Source organism: Lagopus muta, chromosome 4, assembly GCF_023343835.1.
Source record: "Lagopus muta isolate bLagMut1 chromosome 4, bLagMut1 primary, whole genome shotgun sequence".
NCBI lineage: Eukaryota > Metazoa > Chordata > Aves > Galliformes > Phasianidae > Lagopus > Lagopus muta.
In genome coordinates, this window is record NC_064436.1 from 22,731,353 (window position 1) to 22,753,379 (window position 22,027).

At 35.7% G+C, this 22,027-nt stretch overlaps 1 long non-coding RNA gene across 1 annotated transcript in view; it reads right to left on the reverse strand.

The window, feature by feature from the left end:
- The window catches only part of LOC125691941 (uncharacterized), a 30,283-nt gene extending 10,431 nt beyond the window's left edge, over window positions 1–19,852 (reverse strand). The window contains exon 1 of the long non-coding RNA XR_007376364.1: window positions 19,782–19,852. This is a non-coding gene — a long non-coding RNA (uncharacterized LOC125691941). The remainder of the gene's footprint in view (window positions 1–19,781) is intronic.
- Between the last annotated feature and the right edge of the window lie 2,175 nt (window positions 19,853–22,027).

The window sequence follows — 22,027 nt, forward strand, 5'->3', positions numbered from 1 at the left end:
GGTTTAACCCTTGAAGGGGAAGCAATTTTTGTGTCTGTAACCTACTATAAGCCTACAATGGAAGACATTCAATGTAATTCAAAGATGTGGCCTTGTAGAACTAGGGCTATATTGTAAAGGAGAGGATGACAGAGGCTAACTCCACATTCGGGCTGGAGAAAGACTGGCTGTCATTACACGTTAAGTAATAAATTAATACAAAGCAAATGTAATCTGGTACATTATTCCTGGAGGAGTGAAAAAAAGAAAGCCACCTGTGAAATGTGATGCTTATTTTTCCATAGTCTTTCATACTGAAATAAAAGATAAACATGCTAATACTCAATGAGACATGACTCTAGTCATTCCAGAGCTTGCCGTATAGATTACTTCTGTCAGCAGAAAATATTCATTGTATCAGGCCATAGGGAACGAGTATTACAAGCTCAAATTCTTCATCCAGTTTTGAATAAAGTTGAAGGATATCTTTGAAAACAAAAATGAATTTATCTGTAAACAAAACTACTTGATCCAAAATTGCATATTCTGTTTCTTTACCACAGAGAATATGACACTCCCAGACAGCAAGTCTCTAAAGAAAAAACATGAAAATGGTTCAACCACAAGATAATGCGGGTGACTAGGACATTGCTCAGAGAGCAAAGAATATGCATTTTCAAAGTTCTTTGATTTTTTTCTTGTCTCTTACTGTGAGTTTTCTAGTTGTGAACTGTGATGTTTCCATATAAAAAGTTCTGAAATAAAGGTAGGAATAAATCAGAATTTCAATGTATTTATACAAATTAAACAAAACAATATTTAGAACATGAAATTAATTTAGGCAAACAGGAGGAAGTTTCTTGCTCAGAGGGTGGTGATGCACTGGAACAGGTTGCCTAGACACCCATCCCTGAAGGCATTCAAGGCCAGGCTGGATGCGGCTCTGGGCAGCCTTGTCCAGTGGTTGGCAACCCTGCCAACAGAAGGGGGGTTGAAACTAAATGATCTTTGATGTTATTCCATGATTCTATGAAACAGGAAAAACATGCTTAAACTCAACTGGACTAAGACAAACACTGAACATCTAGTCTTTCCTATTGTGCTTCCATACATTTTCTTTAATGCGACCACAAGAAACAAGATATTATGAAGAGAAGGAGATATTCATACATATCCTACCAGTCCAAGTCTGATGTGCTATGTTTATCTAAAACCATTAATCAGGACAAATAAAGGAAATATGGGGGAGGGAAAGGGAAAGAGAAAAAAGCAGTGAATCACCAGTTAGTAAGTAAGAAATTTGGAAACTTATGGAATCTGTGGTGAAGAGAAAGAAAAATGTTGACTTTAAGTGATTTTAAATGGTCTGCAGAGCACTAACCTCTGAATGGGTGCAAGAAGGAACAGGAAGCATGGAATTAGCTCAAATGTGAGCTATTGATTACAAAATTAACCAAAGCACTGAGGGAAGAAAAGGGAATGATGCTTATTAACTATTTATATGCCACTGGTGGGAATAAGTAGTAAATAAGAAGACTTATTTATAAGTATACATTTGTTTTAATTAGCATTAATGAGACTTAGAGAATAAAAGACCACAATATTAAAATTAGTGTTTATAAGCTACCACAGAAGGTAGTGTGGAAAGAATGAAGAGGTCAGAGGCCTTTTTTGCACAAAATGATCTGCGCCCCTCAACACCCCCCCCCCCCCCCCCTTCCAAATCTCTGATAGCTTGGATGCCATTAGAATTGAATGTTGACAGAGCAATGCCCTATCTTGTGCCACTTCTGGTAATAGCAGTAGTTATTATCATTTATAGAGTCCCTGATTTAGGTTTCATAGACCCTAAAGATTAGCTTTCACCTATATATATTATTGCAGATAGTATACTCTTAAAGTATGGGTAGAGATGAAGGTAAAAGATCATCTATCACAAGCAGAAATGTAATTTAACTCACAGCTTATCACAGAATTTTCATGCCATTAACATTCATGTATCTTGCTGAACAAAATGCAGTAAATAGCTGGTTTCCATTTCAACAGAGAAGTTGATTATGATTTATGTTTTTTCTATGTGAACAGGATTTTTAATTTGATTTTAAAAAATAACTATCAATTGAAAGATAAGAAAAATAAAGTTATTATCTACTAGCTAGCGACAGTGAGCACACACATAATGTTAGGAAGAATATATATGAAAAAAATCTATGATTATGACATCTAACACTAAAGACATTTTTTTTTCAAGCAAAATATAGAACAAAAAGAATCCTAGAAATGATTTTGCCTAACAGCTAGATTAAAATGTTGGTTATATCACTAACACTGAAGTAGAAAATAAATAATCACTAAATATTTCTGTTCTTCATTTAGGAAAGAAACTCGGTACACGAATTTCAATAGCAAAATACCTGTTACCCAAAAACAAAGAAAATAATTTACAATTTAATGCAATCAGTGGTACAGTACTTCGTGAAGACACACACACACACACACACAAAAAAAAAAAAAAAAAAAAAAAAAGAGATAGAGGGGATTTCCATGACCAGACAGGTGATTATCCCAAAGAACTAAGTGCCCTGCTAATGCACTCAAATGCAAACTCTAAATCAAAAAGACTAATGTCTACCAAGGAGGAACCTGGATAGAAATAAAGCAGTCATAGCTTCTCTTATTTTGATGTACTGTGACCACACTTACAACAGTATGTCCATTTCTGACATTTGCACTTCCTAAAAAAACTATGAAAAATGGAAAAAAATTCAGAGTACTAAAATTAGTAAAAACATGGCATGCTGAATCATAAAGTGACAGATTCAAGGAGCATTACACATTCAGCATTTTGAAGCAAAAGAGAATGTGTGACTCAGTCTATAGCAATGAATATCAGGAGGACTAACACAGTACCTTGTTGCACTCATAATAAATGGTTGCACTGAGTTTGCAGGACATAATTTTAGAAAACAATAATAAGTTTTCTGCACCCTTGTGAAGTTACAAAATCTTGTTTTCCAAAGATTTTAGGCACTTATCTTCCTTAACTCAAAGGGAACTACAAATATCTACGATATACCAGCCAAATATATTAAGTTAATATGAAATATGTAAGTTAAAGATTACATAAATATTAATTTATCTCATTTTTGATTAAAGTAGCACTAGCAAGCGCTGAGAGACACTTTTTTTTTGTATGTAGCACCGAGGAAGGAGAAGTCTGAAACTTTAGGCAGATTAACACATTTCTGTTGACAGATGGCTTCAATATTCAAGGAAATAGGATGTAGTTCCTCCCTTTGCAGTAACCCAGGTTGTATCAGATTTACTCCTTCATAATTGGGCTCTTCTGCTATCATTAATTACCAGTAGACTTCATATCCTGATATACCCTACAATGTGAAAAGAACAGAAAATATTCTGACAATTTGCACTGATTTGGTTTTGGAGAATGCTGTGATCTGAGGTAAAAATGTTTCAAAGCCTAGGAGTTCTTGGTCTAATTTTGGTCATGAAAGCAACTTGCTATTGGGTTATTTTTTTTGCCCCTTTTAAGAAGGTTCCAGTATTTCTTATATCCATTGTAGCTGAAATAATAACTACTAACACAGGCTGAGGAACAGTTCTCATCATATTCATGTAATGTAAACACAGATTAAGCCATGTGGAGTTCCATGCTAGTAAGAACATCTAAGCATATTTTTCTATATTTGTTGATTTGCAGTTCTACTCATGACTTGATTAACCTAGCTCCTGTTTTCCACTTTATTTTTTCCCCTCAAAGAGAATTTCACTTGCTGAGTTTTTCTCTCAGATATCAAAGTCCTTCAACAAGAACTTAAACTTCTCAAATCCTACAATCTACTGATTATCTGCAATAAATTTGAGGAAGTCCAGAAAATTGCAGTATGTTTATGCAAATAATTTTCATACTGTTTATACGCAAAAATAGAGCAGTAATGCAAGTGGTACAAAAGTAAAAATAATTTTGAATGCTGTGTGGCACCATGTGGTATTATTCAATCTATGATAAATATCAAGAAAATGAAAAGCAATTTACTACAGAGCGGCATTAAAAGAAGCAACAGATTCAGTTCATATGCCTGGTAAACAGACAAAAGAATGCTCAGCATAGATTTTTAGATCCCAAGTTATGATGTATATACAAATGTTACTATTTCTTGAGAAAAGCAAAACAACAGAAAAAGGTTAAAAAAAAAAAAAAAAAAAAAAAAAAGGGAAAGTGGCAATGTACTTTTCCTCACTTTGTAACACCAAAATGCTCTTAGCAATTTGGCTGTGTAGCTACCAAGGTTTTCTTCCTGCAGGCCTTGCATTTGTTTACAAAACATTTAGGTCCAGAACCAGTATAGTGTGACTAATTACACAACATACATAATGAATTCCAGGCTCTACTAGCTACAGAAAATAGTCCTGAGAGCAACTATTTGATTCCTCCATGATTCCATAATATGCCTTTCATTGCGGCATATCAGCTCTTGATGAAAGAATTTGTAGAGTGAAAAAAAATATATTCTCTTAAAATTTGAAGTAAATTGACTCTTAATAATACACATCTATTTACAGAACTCTGGCGAGCAAGAGAAAGGAGGGAATTTACCACTTCTTGTCTCTCCTCTGCAGTCTGCGTTTCCTGAAGTTGTTAATTGAATTGGGAATCCAAAGACTGGGTACTACACTTAGACAGTTTTTTTAGTCTTGGATTTTTGTTGAACTGTCAATGCTAGGGAAATGCCTAGCTTGATTTTGTATTAAGAACCAGCACAATACTGTCAGATGAGCTGTAAATCTTAGATGAGAATTTTTTTCTCTCCTAACAGGCAAATGGTTTGTTATAAATTTAACTGTTGCTGCCATGGTTCACTGATGTGCTAGGATTGAGTTTGTGAGACACACGGAAAAAAAGTATTTCTACCAAATACAGATAGGAAATAGGAATGCAGTTTCATCAGAAAGCCTTTTCTCTTATTGCTCATATTACTGAGCTGCTGAATTGAACAGAGAGAAAAATAATGCAAGTGGTTTTCAGAAAAACAGTACAGAACTACAGTGCAGTCCGTGCTAAGAAAACAATCACTATAGTATAACGCCATCATAAAGCCTTTAAAAATAAATCATATAACTTCTTGATTCTGTTGTTGTTTTGATATTTCAGTCTTCAGTGTGAGAAGTTCTACTTCTGCAGGATAATTTGCAGAAGTCAGTCACTGCTTTACTCAAAATAACAGTGGTTTATTTTACTTCTATCCTCTATTGCAAATTCGGATTGAGTGCATCATTGCCTGTTTTCACTGGTTGTGTTATTCATCACCACTGAAAACATAGCAGAATTTGGTGTGAGATATGGCAAAATCATTCAAGGCTCTATTTTTGATTTTGGCATATTCAGATTCCAAATCTTCAAGATCCATAATTGATGACTATTATAGGCCAAGATGCTTGCACATGCACTTTGTGACCACACAATTGCTATCCATATGGATCTAACAAAGCTATCCAACAGGGTTTATTGAGGTGCATGCTGGGACAATCCACTCCTGTACGAAACACTGCTGGGGACTGTGTGGCCCTGAGAAGTTCTATACAGTACATAACATACATCGGATGTATTTTCTCATGATCAATTCATAGTGTGGGGACAGGAGAAAGCTGCTTTAGAGAAAAAAAAACAAAAACTTTAAAACAGATTCTGCTGCAATAGGAACCCATGAGAGTTGGATAATACCTTGAAAAGTTTATTGCTAGATTCCATAGCGATGAAAATACTGGTCACTACTTTACTTTACAGAAAGCATTCTGATGCCCTAATAAATACTGAAACAGTTTGCAGTACAATTGCTATCTTCTAGATGCAGTTCCCCTTCTATTGCTCCTTTTTTTTTTTTTTTTTTCTTTTTTTTAAATGAGAGACGATTATATAAACCAGTTAAGTCAAGAAGACAAGGATAGGATAAGCATACTTTTATGAATAGAAAGTTGGCCAATAATAAGAAAATTTTAGTTAGAAGTCCATTCAGGAAGACTGTAATGAATAACAATACTTGGATTTAAAAGCCTGAGCTCTCAACAGTAGAGGCCTACCAGTTACACATGGAATTATTCAGACTGCCCCTGGCAGACACATTTCCAGTAATTTGAACAACAAATTAACTGTACCTTTAATTTATATCAGATAGCAGCAAGCATTTCCATTTGGGATAACCATGTGCCTTGGAAACAGCACTGCATTCTTTCCAATGCCAGCTTGCCTTTTCATTCTGTCAGCATATTAAAAATATCTTTTTATCTTTTACAGAGAAGAAAATATGTTTATAGAATTTAACTTTAAATGAACAAACTTTGACATTGAGTTTTGTTCTTCTTAAAACTTATACTCCTAAGCTCTTTGGATACTTTTGATTGTTTCTAAAGGAAATGGCTTTATTTTACAAAAACGGGAGAAAATGAAGAAACAGTAAAAACTTTATAAGAAAGTGCAGTTTCGGGCTTAAAATGTCATAGTTTGATGATTACTTTCAGCACAGTGATCTTTTATCTCTCTGATGTAGAGCATCATTTTTTCAGCTTTGTATCTCTAGAGATGGAAAATTCTTTTATCAGTAAAACATGCCCATATGCTGAACATTTTAAAGGACTTTTTCCTTCCATGATGATTTCACTGTTTTTGGCTTCCGAAACTCCAGGCATTTCTCCAGTTAGAAAAAAAAAATCTCTTTTTAAGTATGTGAGGGATTAGTGTGCGTAGATCTTCATAATAAAGGTTAGAAGAGATGAAAATTCAAGTTATTCCCTGAGTATCGAGATGCCAAGATCCAGATTCATGGTAAAGCACTCACAAACAAGCTAAAAAAACCAAACAAGATACATAGTGCTTTTAAATACAAACGTTCCTCACTTTCACTTTTGCTTTCCCCCAAAATGTTGCCTGGTAAACAACGTATTTGAATATACATTCTCAACTGAGTACCATAATTGTGCCAAAGACAGAGGTGGTGGGCTATTTTCAGCCTGCTGGAACTCTAAATCAGGATGAAATATGACTGATCTCTGCACAACAGCAGTAAAAAAAAAATCAAAAAATTTAGATTTTGTTTTTTTTGTTTGGGATTTTTTGAGTGATACTTTAAAATTTTTTTTTTTTTAAGCAGGTTTTTTTTTTTTTTTTTTGACTGGTCATTGGATAATGTGTCTAGTTATAGAAGAAATATTGAATTTAATAGCTGATAAGCGCAATAAGCAAAGTTAAGGAAAACTGTTCCAGAACCTGTCCTGTTTTTCTGTTGAATATTTTTTCATTCCTTGCATCATTTGTAATACAGATTTCTCACAGTATCCTCTATGAATGACCATTGCTGATCATATTTCTGAAGCACCATACCAAATGCACTTCATAACAGCTTTCCTCTCCACAGAGGAAAATAGATCTATCTCTCCATGTTTATCTCTATCTTAGATCACATAAACATCATGTCACTGCCTCATGAAAATGTTATTATGTCATGAAAAAAATGAGTTAATGCTATTCTAGGAAATATTATGTTGTAACAAAGAATAGAAAAGACAAAAGGGACAGCATACTATTCATTGTGCTACAGAATTGGATAAGTGGTGCCTGCTTCAGATTGTGTTGCCCTTTTCAACCTTCCCTCTGTGCTTTTCTCAACTTTTCACTGAAAAAATAACTCTCAGTTTATCCCAGCTATACTCTGAAAATTTTCAGATCATTTTCCTAGGCGCTACAGGATTATGCTGCTGAACTGAGACTTCCCCCAGAATCCAAGTGCCTGAAAACAGGATCATTAATTTCTGAAAAAGATAAAACTTTTGCCTTACAGCACTTGGATTACATACATTCAAGGTAAATGCCTCATAGCATACATACCAAATCTTTCTTTCCAGTCAGTGCAAAAAAAAAAATCCAAACAAACAATAATTTCACTGCATGCTCAGCCTCTCAGGAGGCTAGAAAACTCCTCCAACACTACATTTCTGTGTGTTTTAGAGAAATTTATTTGGCTAGAGTAGTGATTCTCTCATGCGTGATCCCAAACCCATGGAAACTAATCTCTTTGTACTTTCTACTCCATGGTCAGTGTAGATTTTTTACTTTGTCTTGTGGAGCATAGCATGAACTCCAGCTCAAATTAGACATTCAGAAAAGTCACTCAGCTCCAGTACCACAGTATATTTCTCTATACTGCAGTCTGACTGCCTGTTTTAGCTGCCTAGGAGGATTTTAGAATCCACCTCCACCTCGCAGAGGAAATGACTGCATAAAAATGAAGAATATTTTCTTTAGTTTAAAGATATATTTAAACTTAAGTCAGTCAACTTAAATTTTATTGAATTTCACAAGTTACAGATAGCCCCCCTCCTCAAAAGTCTAAAATAAGATTCTAATCTAACACATGATTCTCTGAAGAAATCAAATATGGAGTGTATTACCAGGACCCAAATTATATTCTGCTTAAGTTCTAATATAAATTTTCTCTCAAGGAGATACATGTGAGCATAAATGAAGAAATTAAACAGAAACAACAGGATTTAATGTGTAAAGTTCAACACTGTAAATTCAGTAGACATTAAGGTATAGCATGAGGTGGCCCTTGGATTACACAGTCTGTACCCACTGGATCCAATTATATCTGTGAACTACTGACATCTTGTTCTTCACTTATAATTCCTGGATCAGTCTAAGGTATATCTTTATTTTCTCATTCACTAGCATTAACCAGTAGGGAAATTCTCAATTGTATTTACTACTGCAAAAAAACCCTCTTTGGTCTTCTCGCAAACTGCATACCAGTTTGACATGCATTTCTATGACCTCCACTTTAATATCGTTAATACTCTACTGTATATCACATCTCGAACATTTTGGCCAAGACACCAGAAGAACTGCGTCCCTTCACCAATACCATATCTTGTCATTCAACCTTGACACACGTTAGATAATACAGAGTCAAAAGACAAGGAAGGTAGATTAGAGAAAAAAGGAATCACAGCCCCATGCACAGGCATGAGGGGGGAGGAAAGATGAAAGGGTTGACTGCTATATTTTTACGCGAGCAGCATGGACAGAGAGGCAAAGCTTTTTTCACCAAGGAAGAACCGTTGTATGGAATGCCTATGAGGAACAAGCATGTGAAAATTCCCTGGTTGGATACATATGGGACTTGATGCTGCTGTCACCAAGGTCTCATGTTTTTGGGCCTGTCAGGAAGACCTGCCCTGGTCCTTAGCACTTCATTGTTTCTCAGTAAGTCACATATCAGGAGCACACAAGCAGAAAACTGATGAAATATCCAGCTCAGCAATCTCATGGGCATTAAACACTTCATAAAAGCCAGAACTGTGTAAAATATGCAGAACAACTGGAAAAAGTGTTAACTGTGCTTTATTTGTGGTGAATGGATTGCCAAGAACAAGTAAAGTGGGAAGGTATTTCTGACAGTAGCTGTTTCTGAAGTGACAATATTTTCACAGTTTTCTGTTAAATCAGGCACAAGAAATTAACAATGAACTTGTGTGTTAATGGTCTGAAAAGTGTTTCACTCCTGTGAAAATGAAGTATACAGGTAATTTGCTTTCTTATTCAGTGGTATTTTGAAAAAAAGTGACCACAGAGGACAATGATGATGAAGTGGAACAGAGGAGGAATGATGGAGTTACAGCTTCTTCATTATGAAATCAAATGCTACTTGTACAATAACAGAAAATCCTGAAGGAGTGGTGCTAATGGAAGACTCTGGGCAAGTCCCTAGAAATACAGTGTTGAGCAGCCACAAAGACAACACAAACAGAGTTGCCACAGTCAATGCAAAAGAAACTCTTGTGTGAGTAAAGTACATTGAGATCAGAAAACTAAATTCCAAAACAGATATAAGGCACCTGCACATTTTATGGCAAACTATGGCATAACCCAGAATTAAGGAGGGAGAATGAGACCAAAGGGAACATACAGAATGTCACTACATGTAAGAGACACCAAGACAGAGCAACCAGCACTGCTTGCTCGGGGAAAATCTTCAAAGAACAGTGTTTGACAATACTGGGCTGTCAGGTGAGTTGCAAAGAGGACAACTTTTCTTTTTAATGCAGTGCACACCTTTAAAGACTCACAGAGGACAGGCCTGAGGATACTGTCACTACTAGACAAAACAAAAGCAAGTGAAAACGCAGTCGTACAAAGATGAATTCAGCCTCCCTGATGGAATATACCAGTAAAATACAAGCATGTAGACAAATATGGAAGCGGAAAGGATACTGTTCACGACAGCAAAAGGGAACAAAACCTTTCTTATAGCTGAAAAAGCACTAAGTCAATGGGCTTAAGGAAAAAAAATTAGAAATAATTAAAAGATAGAAAACTTGAGGTCCTGTTCAGTTCAGAAAAATAAGCTCCAACCATTAGACAAGCCCTAGATAAAATCATTCACCTTCTGCAGATTGGAATGTGCCCCTACCTTGGCAGAGACATCAGAGGAAGGAACTAGATGGGATAGTTTCTGTTCACTGAAAAGCCAAGAGATGCGCAGAGAAGGCAGAGGATGTCTGTACCTGAAGATCCAAGTAATCAGATGGAGTGCTTATGACACAGATTTCTTTTCAGTGAAGTGTTTAAACCCATTGTGTTTCCTGAGCTGGATGTTTCATCAAGGCTTTGATAAAACGAAAGAAAAAAAAAAAAAGAAAACAAATATGTCAGCAAGCATTTTTCAAGTCAGTATTGGCTTCTCTGTGTTGTTACTTGAATTGTAATCAACATTAAAGATACAGTCCAGAAAAACTAACGCATTTTTATGCATTAGACAGGATACAGAGGTCTAGAGAGCCTATATTTTGGTCTTTGGGAAACATAAATCAGAACAAGAGAATGATCAAGAACTTTGAAAAGATCTAGAAGGAATCACATGCAGGCCTAATGCTAAATATACAACACTTAGATACATGTGATATATCTTCTCAAGATCATTTACCTCAACACTGAGTAATGCAACTCACAGAGTAGTTTTCATTAGATAAAAGATTAAACAGCCATCAAAATTTAAAATACTCTGAAAGAGCTATTGGCAAGAAAGGAAAATTATGAAAAATAAAGAAAAATCAATTTGCAGCCTCTATAAGCTAGATATAATATTAAAAATGAGAAGCACCCAGCAATTTGAGATAGAATGGGCCATTTAATGTAGTCAGTGACATTTCCATACTGATTAAAAAAAAAGAAAGAAAAGACCTCAAAATATAGGAAAAGATAGGTAAAATTTTTGACATGGATATTAAAGTCTTTTAGAAGTACCATTTTTATTATTCACAGAATAAAAGAAGGAAAAGGTCAATCCAGTCTCCTGCCAGTTCAGGCACATTTTCCAAGATTTTTTTTAGCTTTTTTTTTTTTTTTTTTTTTTATATATTTTCAAGTGCTTCAGGCAATGAGAGTCCCACCACCTCTCTTTGGAGAGTATACTGCAGCTTCATATATCTGTCACAGTATTTCTTAATGCTTTATTTAAACACTTTGTATCTTAATTCTGTTCAATTTCTCCCAGTTATGGTATCATTTAGCACAATAGATCATCACTAACAATTTTTGAAGCTTTAATTAATACTTTTTTTTTCCCCTTCTAATTTGTCAACAACTTTTTACTAAAAATTACATCCGGAAATGAATCCAATGTTCTGGGCATAATATGATACACCAACACTCGGTACACACCAGCATAGGGCAACCAAAGCTGTCTTAGATGGATAGTGATAGCTATCTTAAAATATAACTTCACTAATTCCTAACCACTTTCAGAAGTGGTTTATATCAGTCAAAGAGGAATGTAGTGCTAACCAAGGTAGTGCTTTGGATAGATCTCTTTGGTAGAGCTCCACGCTGCTTTGATGTGTCCTAGAGGCTTGAAGGTAAGTGGTTAGGCTGGATTCCTAAGAAACACAAAGGCAATCCAACATACTGTCTCACTACTTAGAACATGTAAAATTAACTTCACAGAAAATAAAACCAGCATGACAAAGTCCTTGAGGAGAAACAAATAAGTATTTCCAGTATTTTCTTAATGAAATTGTTTTGTTTTAATTTAAATGAGTGTGACGTGGCATCATCCAAAATGAACACGCAAGTTCTCAGTTTTGCAACCTTTTTCTGTCTTTCTAACTCTAATCAAGAAAATGAGATAAATCCCTCAAATTATGCAAGTTAATGTTTGAACACATCTAACTTTGGATTAAATCTGCATAATATTTTCAAAGAAAGAAGAATCTTCAGTAGAAGATAAAATAAATTACAATTTTCTGACCAATTTTTGATGAAATTCCATTTAGTAGACTATAGTCACCAGATTGCAATTGAACGGTTATTTCAGAGCATAGTGTAGCAGGAGGCATCAGGTGGAAACCTTTTACTGACAAAATGATAAAAATATTTTGTGGGAAAAAAAAGACAACTAAAGAGTTCAAAACAACATAAGAAACAGTGCACAAGCTGGAGGAGAATAATCATCTGAAGGGTCAGCAAGGACACAACAATATATTTTAAGATAGCTTGCAGATATTGCATAGAAGCTGCTATAAACATTTGAAATGAACTAAAAGACATATTTCACACACACACACAAAAAACAACCCAGTTTAGTCGGAGGCTCTGGAGTTTCCTGTACTGCTGTGACCTTCTATTGTCCAACATTACATTTTTCACTTAGACATCATCCCCATAATAATCTGTTGCCCAAAGCCTGAAGAAGAGGAGTGAAAGTAAAATATTCTCACTTCAGTTCATCAGATAACATCATATTTGTACTTAAGTTTTAAAACCAGAGCAATAGCTTCAGTCTAGCAGAGAAATTGTGATGGTTAAATTATATTGCATGATTTTTTGATCTGTGCTGACACGGATAACCAAGTGATTTCTCATGCTTCACTCTAAAAAAATTCTGTTTGGCTAGCTGTTTGGGTTTTGCAGTGCAGGTGTTTTCTTTTGGTTTTGCACTTTTCAAAGTGTTTAGGAGACATTATTGTAGCAGAAGGTATCTCAGTACATGACAGGCTAACTTTACATGCAGCTAAAAGAACAGAGACCAGCAAGAACTGGCTAGCTCATCACAATCCAGGAAAGTTAAGAAAGAAATCAAAATAGTGCAGACAGCAAATACCTTTGAACACTACGAACAATAAAGTAAATTATTATCATTTTAAGAAGAAAGAGAGCAACTACAGATTTAAGAAAATTAGGGAAAAACTTTTCTGCTGAATAAGCATATAAATTATAATAGCAGGGTCTTTCGTACACAAGGGACAAGAAAAAAATTAAACAGCAAAACCATGCAATATCGTCCCAGGGAACTACTTCGGAAACAGTGAGATTAGTAATGTATTCCACGTGTTAATAAGGAAAAAGTATTTTGCATACCAGTTTCATTGTATAAGATCACTAGACAACAAGGAAATAAAGTTATGAGGCCATTATATACATGAATTAATAAAATATTTTATTATATTATTATAAGTTAATATAATAGCTGACCAGATAGTATTAATTCCCTTTACACTGCTTCATAGTCTCAACCTTGTGGCTTAAGCAAACTTCATTGCATGCATATGTGCTTTGCTGGAGTAGCTCTAGCTCAAAAAACTTTTTGGGGTTTTTTGAAAAAGAAAACATCTGGAGCCACTTCAAAAGGTCAGGAAGTTCTCACCCTTGTGGAGGAAGAACTTTTGACTTTCATGTGATATCACAAAGAACAAATATTGAGTTAATCTGAAGTAAATATAAACACTGTAAGGAATCACTGCTGAGAAAGCTACCATGCTGTTTGTATGAAGCTACAAGAAATAAGATTGGTAAATTGTTATCAAAGTTGGATCCAGAAAAGAACTTCATAACACTGCATTGTAAAGACGCAGTACAAAAGACAGTAGCGTGCAATTTTTAGGCTTCCAGATTTGTTGGAAGCGAGAGTTTTGGACTACCAATACTGAAAAGTCTGTTTCTACATTTGGACATTATCATACAATCATAAAACCCTTGGAGTTGGAGGGTATCTTTAAAGATCACCTGGACTAAGTCCCCTACAACAAACAGGGGCATCCACAGCTAAATCAGGCAACCTCTGTAGGCAACCTGTTCCAATGCCTCACCACCCTTACTGCAAAAGACTTTTTCCTTAAATCCGACCTAGATCTACCCTCTTATAGCTTGAAGCCATTTCCCTTGTTCTATCACCACAGATCCCACATTACAGTCTATCTCTTTCTCTTCTGTAGCTCCCCTTTAGATATTGAAAAGCTGCTTTCAGGCCACCCTTGGAGCTTTCTCTTCTCCAGGCTGAACAGCCCCAGCTCTCTCAGCCTGTCCACATAAGAGAGGCATTCCATCCCTTGTATCCCTTCTGCGGCCCTTCTCTGGATGTGCTCCATCAGGTCCACATCTCTCCTGTACTGAGGGACTCCACATCTCAATGCAGTGGTCCAGGTGAAGTCTTTCAGCACAAAGGGGCAGGATCGCCTCAATTGACCCACTGGCCATGCTACTGTTGATGCAGACCAGGATACAGTTGGCTTTTTGGGCTGCAAATGCAACTGTTGGATCACACTCAGTATCCCATCCATCAGTACCCCCATATTTTTTTTGGCAGGGCTGTACCCGAAAAAGCCATATTTCTTGTGAAGTTGTTAAGTAGTTGTGAGGCTTATTTCAGTTCCTTAAGGTCATGTAGTTTACCCCATTGTTTAAGATAGATTCTGAGTATTAGATTACCAATAATTTGGGGATAATTTTATGCTAACATTTCTAGAATAATCATAATATATAGATTTTCATTAAAAATGATTGTGTGAAGACCTCTGTGTACCATTTTTAGCTTAATCTAAGGGGCAGGGGAGGTATTAATGAATCTGGTCACCCCTTTCCTCCTCTTATGGGCAGGAGAATCCACAGAGAGAAAACTACAGGAATCCAGCCCTAAAATAGTAAGTCACAAGTGTCTGCTGGCAGATCAAGAACATTTAGAAAAGTTATTGGACCAGATGCACAGGTCCATTTAGAGGCCAACTAAGGCCAATAACCTGCAAGCATATAAACAGTAAAATCACTTCAGCAATTATGTCAGCAGTGATACAGGAAGACAAGCAAACAATTTTATCGTAGCTTCATGGTGTAGCAAGGAGATAATCACGCATTAAATATTTTCTTATTGTCTCCATATCTAGAGCGTAACTTTTCACTCAGAAATTACATTCTGTTTCTAAACTTGTATATCTTAAGCTTAAAACACACAACAGTTAGGGTTATGGACACTAACAGGGCATATTTATCAAGGGCAAGCAACACACTTTGTGGACTCATTATTACTTGCTCCATAAAGCTACACATACAATTCTTCTTGTGGCTTTCTAAACAGATTGGGTTCTTTAAAAGATCTGTTGAAATAAAGCATTGACAGGCTCTAGCTTCTGTTTTTTTTCTTTAGAACTACTTTCTAACTACTTTATTTTGATTTCTCTGACAGCAAAAGAGTATTTTGGAAAAATACAGTGCAACACATACAGGCTTCTCTTATTTATGTTGACTTGCACTCTACTATCTATAAATATTTGAAAAGATGAAGTAGGTGGATTACAGCCCACGTACACTTCCCCCCCTTTCCTCCAAATACATACATGTTTAAAATTGTAGGAATGTGTGTTGAGTGAGGCTTGAAAGTCTTTCTGAATCTCTATCACCTATTCAGAAAGACCAGGAAAAAGTCAGAATTGAGCCTATCAGAGTAACCATGACAACAAGTACTTGTATATAATGCTTATCTATATAGTATAGTTCCTGACTCCAAGACCTCATGTATTCTCAGGCTAAATTCTTTGGTAAGCTATCTGAGCCGTGTCAAATGGTTCAGATGAATCAGGTAAGTATTGTTGAGTATTGTAAACACTATTTACTTTGAAGAATGAATGAGAAAATATGCTGAATGGTGCAACGGAGAAAGGATTGCTTCTATAAGGCTAGAGGAATTTAAAAAAAAAAAAAGAAAAAAAGAAAAAAAAGAAACGCCGGTATTTTTTCCTCAGGTTAATATTGGACAGACTGCAGTGGAGTCGTAGAGCCAGAGCCTCTGCTACTATTACCTACCAAGTTAGTGCCTACTATATGTGGGTTTTTGGTGAACTGAGTGTTTCTAGATACAGCATACAGCAAGAGGCATTATGCCAACAGTGTATAAAATGGTTATTGATCAATAATTAAAATAAATTTATTGAATTGAGTTTAGCGTCAAGTTATTTGGGAAATACCTATCCTTGGTTCCATTATTTTTCTTTTCTTTCTCATTTAATCATGTATTGTTTTATATAAAGCAGCGATTAATCCTGATACAATCTTTCAAGTAATAAGGTTAGCTTTTGTAAGATCAAATGTTATTTTGTCCTTAGTATTAGTAAAATTTATTTTTATTTATAGAATAAAGTAGTGCTCCTTTTACGTAGAAGCATTCCTTCTTAATCAAACATTTATCTTATGTTACAATCTACCCTAGGATCACATTGCTAATATCCTCTCAGCTCCCTTTCTGGGTCTTGAGGAAAGAGTCTTCTAAACTTCCTCTGTTTTAAACTTCAAGTGCTGGGATTTTAAAGCAATAGGAACTCTGCCCTCACACTTCCATACAAATGTCAGAGAATACAATACAACATAAAGGAGATTTTTCAGTGCAAGACTGTTGCTTTTGCTTTATTCTTTCCTCTTTCTTCCTCCAAAAAGTTTAGCCCAATTAACTTCTGTCCCCTGCAGAATTCCCCTTTGGTAAGATCCACGAGCAGACAGATTTCATCTTACAGCATTTAAACAGAATAAATAGGTCACAAATCAGGCTAATTACAAAGCTAATTATAACTTTAACAAAAGACATCTGCTATTGCTACCTGATAGTAGCATAACTCTTCTGGCTGAGAAAGGAAAAAAAAGAATTACAAAAAAAGACTAAGAAAGGTAGATGAAGTTAGATTTTTATACCTGCTTTTGGCAAAATAAGATAAATATTGACAAGAATCATGCAACAGCTAAAGGTTAAAGGAAAGATAACAAGATATAAACCCTTTGTGCTCCTTCCAGAGAAGGGATAGAAATAAACATTTCACAATAGCAAAATGAATAACCCCACAATGAAAATTAAGCCATTATTACACTATAACTTTTTCTATAAAATATTAAAAGTCTTTTTAACACAAACTACTTGTAGGTTTTCAATTACTTTGCACTGAAACAACATAAATCTAATTTAACAGAAAAAAAGGGTTTTTTTTGTTTGTTTTTGAAAAAAATCTGCTAGGCCACAAAATGGTTTCAGAAAGTACAAATAGACCCTGTTACACTTGAAGCAGATTTCCAGTCCTTTTACCAGAAAATACCATAACTAAGGGAGAAAAAGCTTCTCACCTACATATTATGCTAATATGAAGTCTGATAATATGTCAATCACAAGGCCAAGCAATTGCTCAGTTTGAGCAAGAGGGTGAATAACATTTTTCTTGGCTCTAGAGATTCTTAGTTTGATTCCCAATGTGAGTATAAGGAAAGACAGCTACTTGGCAGAAACTGAATAGGCGGAATTGTTTTCCTCCTTTCTCTTCCTTCTATACCTGAGAATATGTAATTCAGTATTCTGAATGCAAGTTGTCAAGGCAAGTATAACCTCATTTAATCCAGCTCTAATACACAAGGCTTCAACACAGTCAGATCAGAAGCTACCCAGTCAAACATTTCAAGTAATTATATGATAAAACTCAAGTAATTATACTGATACCAAAATGACTTACTACCTTTAGAGTAGTCAGGTTTAAGGAGTTATTAATACTGAACCTGTATAAACGAAGCAAATGAAACTTTCCAAGATGCTACTGTAGTGTGTAAAAAAAATAAATAGTGGCAGATATGCCAGAAGTAGAAGACAGAGTGATGCAAATGGAGCAACTTTTACGAAGGAGACTGTGTTCACCCTAGGTACAGTAAAGAGTAGTAAGAAATATGATTTTAATAGACCAGAAATGTTGTTTTAAACATTGAGCTTCCTTAGACAGCTTGTAATAGCAAAATGATCTGTCTATCAATTGTTAGACTCTTGAGAGACATGAGAGTAGACCCAAAAATGAGTGAAATGGGCTCCTGGACAATCTCACAGAGAAAGCTAACTTAGTCCTACCTTACTGCAAAAGCTGCCCTGTATTAGTAATCTCTGGCTATTCAGATGCATAAAGCAAAAGTGCCTTCCCCTACCAATTATCACATTCCCCTTTCCTCTTGCAGCTATTTTTCTTATTCTCTTTTTTCTCAGATTTTTGTATTCAGAATTAATCCTGCATGTGAGTAGACAAGTAAAACACCTATCTCTGCAATGCCTGAGAATGACCAGCCAAAGAAGGACCACCCAGAAAATGCATAAGAGGCACACTGTGATCTGGAAGAACAACTGCCAGATCTAAGCATCCACCTGTGACTAATAAGCCATCCTGATTTCTGATAACATCAAGAAAAGCATATATTTTGCTCACAATTTATTATCTTGCCCACATATCTCTTTCTGACTATCTATTTCATCAAAATTAGAAAAGATGACACTGTGCTCAGATGCTGAGTTTTAGGGCTAACACTTAACCACGTCTTCCCATGTGGCTTGCTTAGCCAAGCTACAACTTTAGCAAGTCGTATGGTCAATAGGCTTTGACCGTATCTGTCTCATATGATTTTTTTTTTTTTTAAATACATGTGTTTGTTGTTCATAATATACATAAATTCTTTTATTTCCCCCCTCCCCACCACCACCACAGTAGTATGCAATGAGATGCCTCAAACCAGAAATATGATCCATGTTTAACTACTAAGTATTATATAGTGACAGGGTAGTGATAGTATTTTTTGTATTTTCTGGATGCATTTAGTTTTTTTTTGAACTAAGAAAAATCTCACTGACACTGTTTAAGCTTTCCACATCCTCAGGCACCAATTTTGCCATCTTGCTTTGAGGGAAACTTAGGGACCTCTTCCAACTGTTAGTTATACCAAGGCAATATTTACATTTTGTATTGTAATCAGAGGAGGACAAGAGATGATTAACACCAGATAGGTTCAAAGAGACCATTTGGTTGTAGCACAAATAGCCTTAATTTCTGAAATGCAGCAGAGGTTCTGTCTACACATTTACTTCTAAAACATGAACTGACTCAGCTATAGTTAGCTGTTATCTTCTTTAGCCAGAAGCCTTAGTGTCTTATTCTGATACTTTTTCACTTTAAATTAAATCATTACATAGGATGAATTATGTGTCCTTAGCAGCATAACCTAAGGGTGGGCTCAGAGCACAATCCTCTAAACAGATACTTTTTGATTATCTTGAGTTTTTAAATTTTTTTTTATTACTTCTGCCCAACTAGAGACATCCCATTCTGATCAATGCCCAACTGTCATAGTATGAGCTTACATACCCATCAGCTATATTTTATCTGTCTTTGAATTTTCTCTTTTGTAGATCTGATACTCTGTACCAAGAGACTGACAGAAGAAGTTTTATTCTAGTAGCCAGCAATCTTGAGCAAGATATGTCTGCTCTAATAGGCCCCAAACTTAGGGCTTGAAAAATTCACATGCTAACATACATCACCACAACATAACCTCATATGCACATGTAGGTGTTGATCCTTGGAAACAGTGAAATTGCTTCTGATAAATTCTTTGCAATACCAGGCAAAGTGTCATTAAGAATATCAGTGAACATATATATAGCAAAAAGTTAACTCACCCAACTGGTGATAGAGTCTCCAGCTATATAAAACTCCCTCTCAGGAATGGCTTTCATTAAGCCATTCTCCTTTCAGCGTCTAGCTCTTAAATGATCCAGCATGCACCTGTGCTTCCTGGGCCAACCACCCCTTCACCAGATGCACAATCACCATTTCAGGCCTGACAAAACAGTTCCCTTCCAGTCTGAAAGCAATGCCTCCTATTTATTTCCATATAAACTACAACAGATAAAAAGAGCACAATAACACATTCGATAGAGCCAATTCTCAGCTCCAAAACACTATTTTATTTTTTTTTTAACATAGTCATCACCATTAACTGTGCATTTTTGATAGTGCCAGCAAGAGCTTGCATGTGTTGCCCCTCAAAGTCTACATCAGCAGGAGGGACCCACAGTTCTTTCACAGCTGATGTGACAGTGTTGATGCTGAAACACACCATCCACCACCACATCGCTGTGTCCACACCCACTCTTTGGTCTCCATAAACATTCAGCAATTGTTGATAAATATCAATGGGTGCAAATGCTTCCACATGGAAGAATTCAGTGACACATCTTTGCTTCATATTATGCATTTCCCTGTCATTTTGTCAGACTACCCCTCTGCTGCCATCCATAGCATGGCAACAAAATTTAATGGAATGCTGGTAGGAAGGTTCATCCTCTACTACCACACCACCAGCATCCGCCTCCAGCGTTGTTCCTGGATATAGATCCGAGAGATGAATAGCTGGTCATATTCTAGTAGGCATTAAGAAAGGAACAAAATTATTACCTGTCTAAATGTATAGTTTTCTTTGTTACTCTAGATACAAAAAGTTACAATATAAGGTGAAAGAGCACTTTTTTTTTTTTCTTCAGAAAAAATGGGTTGTTTTGCTCTGCTGAATTAAAATTTATTGATACTTAATTTATAGCTCTGTAGTGGGAATTGAAAAGTCTATCAGCTCTTCTTCAGTCTTTTGCTTCAGAAAATCTTGTCTTAATCATTAACTGTACAATGACAGTAAAAAGTTGACTGAAGAGTTAGACTTAGTGTTAGACTGAAGTTGCTAAGTGTTAGACTTTAATTTTGGGTTTTTTGTTTGTTTGTTTTAGGAAAAAATATTTATTACTAGTATTTATATTGCAATGAATAATATTTATTCCTCATGAAAGCGTTTACATTTTTCATTCTGATAAATTTTTATGTATAAAATTGAAGTTTTCTGTAAAAAAAAGCCACAACATTTTAAAGTCTTTAATGTGTTAATGAAGAAACTGTGGTTTTTTATTCCTCCTGTTTTCCAAAAAGTGTTTCAGGGTAAAGGTGGAGAAACACTCCTTCCATTTATGCATAAATGCCGTGGTTTGGTTTCCTTCTGAAAGGAAGGGCGATGGCAAAAGTATAAATATGGAAAGACATGGAAGGTTGATTGTATCACCTTGCCATGAACCCACAACAGTAAGTGTTATGTTCTTACCATGGTGGATGGATTGAAATATATACAGTAACCCATTCCACGACCCAAAACATTGTATTAGGTCTCAAGAAACAAGTCCTATGAGGACATGGCACTCCAGAAAGAATTGAGTCATATAATAGGACTCATTTCAAAAACTCTCTTGTAAATACTTGGGCCAAAGATCATAGCATTGAGTGGATTTATCATATTCCTATCGTGCACCAGCTTCTGGTAAAATCAAATGATATGATGGGTTGTTAAAAACTATGTTGAAAGCAATGAGTGGCAGAACATTTAAGCACCGGGAGAAGCATTTGGCAGAAGCCACCTGGTTGGTGAACACTCAAGGATCTATCAGTTGAGATGGTCTTGCCTGGTCTAGCTCCCTAAATATTATGGAGGAAGATAAAGTCCCTGTAGTTCATGTAAAGAGCATGCTGAGAAAAAGCAGTTTGGGCAAGAACAAATCTCTCCGTGGAAGTTTTTTTGCTCAGGGACCTGGGACAACTTGGTGGGTGATACAGAAAAACAGGGATGTTCAATGTGTACCACAGGGAATTTGATGCTGGGGAAGTGCAGTCAGTAATTCTATGTACACATTATATGTGTGTGTGTGTGTGTGCGTTTAATGCATGTTAATTATTGTTTGTATATATGATTCTATGATATATTAAGCATGATGTAGTGATGTGAAATAAGGGGTAAAATGCCACGCGTTTATGATGTGTGATCGATATTCCACATCTTAACATCATGCAGTGCACTGAGAATTAAAGAGTTAGTACCACAGCTCCAGTC